Raw genomic sequence first — 7,844 nt, forward strand, 5'->3', positions numbered from 1 at the left:
TCGCCAACGTATCAACAACGTATTGACAACATATCAACAAAGTATCGACAACGTATCAACAACGTATATCGCCAACGTATCAACAACGTATTGACAACATATCAACAAAATTATCGAAACGATATCGACACGTATCAACAACGTGTCATAACATATAAACAGCATAAAAAAAAAAAAAAAAATATCAACAGCGTATACCGTAAAAAACATATCAACAGCGTATCGACAGCGTATCAACAGCGTATGATCAGCGTGATCGTAGCGTATCGTAAAATATCAGTAAAATATGCGTAACGTATCGTAGTATTATCGCAGCGTATCATGACGATATCGTAATTAGCGTGCGTAACGTGTCGTAACGTATACGTAACGCTTGTAAATGGCTATTATAGCCAGCGATATCGACAGCGTATCGATAGCGATATCGTAGCGTGTCGACAACCAACGTGACGTAACGATATGTAGCGTGTCATAGCGTATCGTAGCGTATATTAGCGATATCGTAGCGATATGCATGGCGTATAAATAGCGTATGTAGCCAGTATGCATCACGTATATTAGCGTTATTAACATAGCGATGTCGTAGCGCGACGTAGCGTGTCGACAACGACATTAAATAGCGTATCGACAACGTATCGACAACTCTTCGACAACATATCGCCAACATATCGCCACCGTATCGCAGCGTATTAGTAGTATTCATAGCGTTATCAGCAATCTATCCACAATCTTTAGCGTATCGTAGCGTGTCGTAACGATATCGTCGCATTAATACGCCAGCGTATGCGTAGCGATGTCATCAGCGTATCGTAGCAGTATCAACAGCGTGTCGTAGCTATAGCGTATCCACGTATCGACAGCGTGTCGTAGCGCGTGTCGCAACGTGTCGATAACGTGTGCTTAAAAAGCAGTTTAGTTTCAAAAACAGTTTTAACAGGAACTTACAGCAACTGCAGTAAAAGTCCTAATTCTACACAGTAATATAGGCATAAACAGGACATATTCCAGCTCAGCTTCATTGTCTAGGAGCAGAAAACATCTCAATATGGTGTGTGTGTGTGTGTGTGTGTGTGTGTGTGTGTGTGTGTGTGTGTGTGTGTGTGTGTGTGTGTGTGTGTGTGTGTGTGTGTGTGTGTGTGTGTGTGTGTGTGTTGTGTGTGTGTGTGCGTTCACTGCCAACAATCCTCTTAATGCAGCGGAGCAGCTCTGACCCCGACGACAAGCCGTCACCTATCAGTCCAACACACACTCTGCACTGGGAGGGGATAACACACACACACACACACACACAATGTACACACACAAACAGAAACACACACACACACACACAAACACACACATGGGGATAGTTCTCGCCAGAGTCGGAGCCAAGAAGAGGGATTGGAGAAGCTCTGTGGTTATCAATGGAGACCAGTGACCACAGGGACTTACACTGGGATGGTGTGTGTGTGTGTGTGTGTGTGTGTGTGTGTGTGTGTGTGTGTGTGTGTGTGTGTGTGTGTGTGTGTGTGTGTGTGTGTGTGTGTGTGTGTGACAAAGAGACATTGCTCTGGCATGTTCACACTACAAGAAATCTTCATTTTGTTTGTTTCTGATCCCAAAAATCTTAATTTCCCAGAAATATTACACAATTTAGTGAATCTACATGGCCCAAAGTATGTGGACACCCTGACACTTTCCCAAAATGTCATTTTCAGTTTCATAATTGTATTTTGAGGTTGTACCAGAATAGGTTTACCTGGTTTAATGATCAGAAAACACCATATTTTTGTTGTACTGCACATTGCTGCAGCTCCTCTTTTCACCCTGTGTTCAGCTCTCTGTTTTAGCTACAGAGTGAGACCTCTCAACTTCTGTTACATTTTTGTTGGGAGTTGCACATGAAGCATGAAGCTAGCGCTGCTAGCGGTTAGCCCCGTCGTTCTCAATGGCAAAACACTGCTACAACACACACACAAATTCAACCGAATCTCCAAAAGAACTACTTCCATCTCCCTGTTCTGCAGGTATTCCACGCTAAGTGTGAAGTGCGCCCTTGTTTAGAAGAAGTCTCCCGGCTAATCCTGCCTCGTACTGACTGAAGTTGGAGAAACAGCTAGCTAGCTCATGTAGTCCTTACCTAGCTACTGAGCACGTAGTCCTTACCTAGCTACTGAGCACGTAGTCCTTACCTAGCTACTGAACATGTAGTCCTTACCTAGCTACTGAACATGTAGTCCTTACCTAGCTACTGAGCATGTAGTCCTTACCTAGCTACTGAACATGTAGTCCTTACCTAGCTACTGAGCATGTAGTCCTTACCTAGCTACTGAACATGTAGTCTTACCTAGCTACTGAGCATGTAGTCTTACCTAGCTACTGAGCATGTAGTCTTAGCTACTGAGCATGTAGTCCTTACCTAGCTACTGAGCATGTAGTCTTACCTAGCTACTGAGCATGTAGTCTTACCTAGCTACTGAACATGTAGTCTTACCTAGCTACTGAGCATGTAGTCTTACCTAGCTACTGAGCATGTAGTCTTACCTAGCTACTGAGCATGTAGTCCTTACCTAGCTACTGAGCATGTAGTCTTACCTAGCTACTGAGCATGTAGTCTTACCTAGCTACTGAGCATGTAGTCTTACCTAGCTACTGAGCATGTAGTCTTACCTAGCTACTGAGCATGTAGTCTTAGCTACTGAGCATGTAGTCTTACCTAGCTACTGAGCATGTAGTCTTACCTAGCTACTGAGCATGTAGTCCTTACCTAGCTACTGAGCATGTAGTCTAGCTACTGAGCATGTAGTCTTACCTAGCTACTGAGCATGTAGTCTTACCTAGCTACTGAGCATGTAGTCCTTACCTAGCTACTGAGCATGTAGTCTTACCTAGCTACTGAGCATGTAGTCTTACCTAGCTACTGAGCATGTAGTCTTACCTAGCTACTGAGCATGTAGTCTTACCTAGCTACTGAGCATGTAGTCTTACCTAGCTACTGAGCATGTGCGACTGACAACAAAGATATGATAGAAGTTGAGATATCTACCTCTGTAGCTAAAACAGAGACCTGAACACAGGGTGAAAAGAGGAGCTGCAGCAATGTGCAGTACCACAAAAATATGGTGTTTTTTGATAATGAAACCATGTAAACCTATTCTGGTACAACCTCTAAATACAATTATGACCCTGAAATTGAACATAATATGGGAACACTTTAAAAGAAAAGTGTTTTTGTCGATTTTGTTTTCTGCGTTTTCGTAGCTTTTTCCAACATTTGTCACTGTTTTCAACGTGCTTTTGTCACATTTCTGATATAGAAAGTTTTTGTAAACTGGTCAAATTTGACCCGAGGGAGGAGGAGGGTTGAGTAGTTTTTGGTTTTGTTTACAGTATGTGTTGACACCGAGACTTTTCCTTCAAAATAAAAATACCAGATAAGCACATCTTAATGCCTGCTCCGAGATACTGAAACTTGGACCATAATTATTACTTAATTCAACTTTTCAAAGTTGTGTTTCTTGCAGCATGTGTGTGTGTGTGTGTGTGTGTGTTGTGTGTTTAGCTGCATCTCATTGTTTGCACATTGCATTCTGGGTGATTCATGGCGTGTGTGTGTGTGTGTGTGTGTGTGTGTGTGTGTGTGTGTGTGTGTGTGTGTGTGTGTGTGTGTGTGTGTGTGTGTGTGTGTGTGTGTGTGTGTGTGTGTGTGTGTGTGTGTTGTCAGCGTGTCAGGCCGAGCTAACGAGGTTGGCACTGACGTGTTTTAAGTGAAATCTGCCTATTGTCTGCTGGTATTACACACACACACACACACACACAAAAAAAAAACACACACACTCATTTCACACACACACAAACAGATTATCACTTTGTATGTTATGTTGTGTCTGTGTGTGTGTGTGTGTCTGTGTGCGTGTGTGTATGTTTGTATGTGTGTGACTGTGACTGTGTGTGTGTGTGTGTGTGTGTGTGTGTGACTGTGACTGTGTGTGTGTGTGTGTGTGTGTGTGTGTGTGTGTGTGTGTGTGTGTGTGTGTGTGTGTGTGTGTGTGTGTGTGTGTGTGTGTGTGAGAGAGTGTGGTGTGAGAGTGAGAGGGGGTGTGTGTGTGTGTGTGTGTGTGTGTGTGTGTGTGTGTGTGTGTGTGTGTGTGTGTGTGTGTGTGTGTGTGTGTGTGTGTGTGTGTGTGTGTGTGTGTGTTACCCAGGAGACGGCAGACAATGAGCGTCTTTTCAAAACAAAAGCAGAAAGAGGAGCATCCCTCGGCCACAATAGGCGTCGTGTACTTGCCGTCTCGCTAGCCGGATTACCGGCAGGAGGAGAACGCTCTAATCCTGCCAGCATATCTCGCCATTCATTCGTTCGTTCAGCACCGGCCGGCAGCGCGGGGTATGTTCGGGGGTTTTAGGAGGGAGTCGAGGTGTAATTAATTAGCAGCGAATAGAGACGGAGAGTAAGAGCATTAGCGCGCAGAAACACACGAGGAATTACAGCTTTACCTTGTTTCTGATTTTAGTTTATCAGCGAGATCCAGGACTGTCCGTCGTTAACGCACACACACACACACACACACACACACACACACACACACACACACACACACACACACACACACACACACAAAAAAGAGACAGAACAGACACACACACACACACACACACAGACACACACACACACACACACACACAAAGAGACAGACAGACACACACACACACACACACATACACATACACACACTCTCTCTCACACACACAGAGACACACACGCACACACACTCGCAATGTACACACACACACAGACACACACACACACATGCACGCACGCACGCACACACACACACATAGACACAGACTTTCTCTCACACACACACACAATGTACAAACACACAGAGACACACACACACTCACACACAGACACACACACACACACATAGACACAGACTCTCTCTCCCACCAACACACACACACACAGACAGACTCTCTCACACACACACACACACACACACACACACACACACACACACACACAGACACACACTCACGCTGCAATTTTTAAGCAGAAGGAAGGAAGATGGATTCATTAGCAGCTGAGAGGAGGGATGGAGGGATGGAGGGAGGGATGGATTAATAGATAGAAACAGTAATGCTGTCAAGACGACCGTTGTCGAACTCGAGACCAGGACTAGTTAAGATCGAGTCCAAAGAAGCTTGAGAGACGTCGTGACAGAAGTAGAAACAGACCTTCCTGTTCATCATGTATGTGATGCACGAACAGTATAGCTTCTATTTAAAGGTCCACTGTGTAGGAATCTCTCCCGTCTAGCAGTTAAATTGTATTTTGCATTGAAACGAGTGTGTCCTTACCTAGCTACTGAGCATGTAGTCCTTACCTAGCTACTGAGCATGTAGTCTTACCTAGCTACTGAGCATTTAGTCTTACCTAGCTACTGAGCATGTAGTCCTTACCTAGCTACTGAGCATGTAGTCTTACCTAGCTACTGAGCATGTAGTCCTTACCTAGCTACTGAGCATGTAGTCTTACCTAGCTACTGAGCATTTAGTCTTACCTAGCTACTGAGCATGTAGTCCTTACCTAGCTACTGAGCATGTAGTCCTTACCTAGCTACTGAGCATGTAGTCTTACCTAGCTACTGAGCATGTAGTCTTACCTAGCTACTGAGCATGTAGTCCTTACCTAGCTACTGAGCATGTAGTCTTACCTAGCTACTGAACATGTAGTCTTACCTAGCTACTGAACATGTAGTCTTACCTAGCTACTGAGCATGTAGTCTTACCTAGCTACTGAGCATGTAGTCTTACCTAGCTACTGAACATGTAGTCTTACCTAGCTACTGAACATGTAGTCTTACCTAGCTACTGAACATGTAGTCTTACCTAGCTACTGAGCATGTAGTCTTACCTAGCTACTGAACATGTAGTCTTACCTAGCTACTGAGCATGTAGTCTTACCTAGCTACTGAACATGTAGTCTTACCTAGCTACTGAACATGTAGTCTTACCTAGCTACTGAACATGTAGTCTTACAGCTACTGAGCATGTAGTCTTACCTAGCTACTGAGCATGTAGTCTTACAGCTACTGAGCATGTGCGACTGACAACAAAGACAGTACAGAAGTTGAGAGGTCTCACTCTGTAGCTAAAACAGAGACCTGAACACAGGGTGAAAAGAGGAGCTGTTTTTTGATAATTAAACCATGTAAATCTATTCTGATACAACCTCTAAATACAATTATGAACCTGAAAATGAGCAGTGCTCTCTAGCGCCTCGCTTTGTCAAAACGCGTGTTGTAACTACGGTAACCGTTACCTACCAAGAAGATATTAATCGACTTTTCTTTCTATGAGGTTCGTTATTTCAAACAAACTGCAAACTGCATTGAATCAGAGTCTCTGGGTCTGTGCCAGGTTTCTTCCTGAGAGGGAGTTTCTCCTCAGCCACTGCTAATGCTTGCTCTTCGGGGGGAATTACTGTAATTGTTGGGGCTTTGGAAATTATAGAGTGTGGTCTAGACCAGTGTTTCTCAAACTTTTTTTCAATATTGTACCCCCTTTGAATTGCTTTTTTTTAAGCCAAGTACCCCCTGACCAGTGCAAAACCTTTTTGGTAGAAAGAAAAGTCTATTTAAAGAGGTACCATACAGCATTGATAGATTCACGAAACAACAACCTTTTTTTAAACAAAACTATGTAAATATTACATTTCAAATGTAAAGAATCCATCACTTAATTTATTCATTATTGTAGTAGTATTATTTTAGGAATTATGCATGACATATTTTTTAAATTAGCTTTTTTGCAAAAGAATTCACGTACCCCCTGCAGTACTCCAAAGTACCCCTAGGGGTACACATACCCCCATTTGAGAAACACTGGTCTAGACCTACTCTATCTGTGAAGTGTCTCGATATAACTCTTGTTATGATTTGATACTATAAATAAAATTGAATTGAATCATTAGTGTGAGCATGTATAAGTAATGTTCCCTTGTAATTTAGACAGTATATCATTGACTATACCTGTCAAGAAGAAAGCCAGCAACTTCAGCGTTCCCTTTGAAAGTCTTTCTCCTTCGTTAGCTCTTTCCACCTGGGAAAGGCTACCCATTATGAACTAAAGGGCAGTTGCAGGCTTTCAAATTTGCCGGGGGCAGTGACGAGCGCCCTCTCGCTGATCTCCTTCTCCGTCTCAGCTGGTTTCAGTCACGTGACGCTGGCTCTGAATTAAAAACGCGTTGTGGATTAACTAGACAGGTCGGCTAGCGCTTTATGTCGCTCTCGGCGATTACGAAAAGACGTTGAAGCCTCCGTGGACTTGCCCGTCCATCGTTAATACAGATAAGACATTCTTAGCTTACGAGAAGAAGTCAGATCATTGGCAGAGGTCATTTTACACCAATGAGGACATATTTATGAATGAAGACATTGATTTTAGCTGATGAAATACTTAAAAATACTACAAGAATGGGGTGAAAATAGTAATAAAAACAGAAGGAAGGCAACAAAAGTGACCAAATAATTCCAATAAATGACAAACTTTGCAGTCCTCCAGAGTACCCCTAGGGGGACACGTACCTCCTGCAGTCCTCCATAGTACCCCTAGGGGGACATGTACCCCCTACAGTCCTCCAGAGTACCCCTAGGGGGACACGTACCCCCTGCAGTCCTCCAAAGTACCCCTAGGGGGACACATACAAGATGCTAACGGCGGTTTGAGCTAACGTTGGCAATCAAGTAGCCTACAAGATGCTAACGGCGGTTTGAGCTAACGTTAGCAATCAAGTAGCCTACAAGATGCTAACGGCGGTTTGAGCTAACGTTAGCAATCAAGTAGCTTACAAGATGCTAACG

At 43.6% G+C, this 7,844-nt stretch overlaps 1 protein-coding gene across 1 annotated transcript in view; it reads left to right on the top strand.

Annotated features, from left to right (window-relative positions):
- The window catches only part of frem1b (Fras1 related extracellular matrix 1b), a 108,864-nt gene that overhangs the window by 58,305 nt on the left and 42,715 nt on the right, over positions 1 to 7,844 (top strand).

This window comes from Perca fluviatilis, chromosome 9 (genome assembly GCF_010015445.1).
Source record: "Perca fluviatilis chromosome 9, GENO_Pfluv_1.0, whole genome shotgun sequence".
In the NCBI taxonomy this organism is placed as follows: domain Eukaryota; kingdom Metazoa; phylum Chordata; class Actinopteri; order Perciformes; family Percidae; genus Perca; species Perca fluviatilis.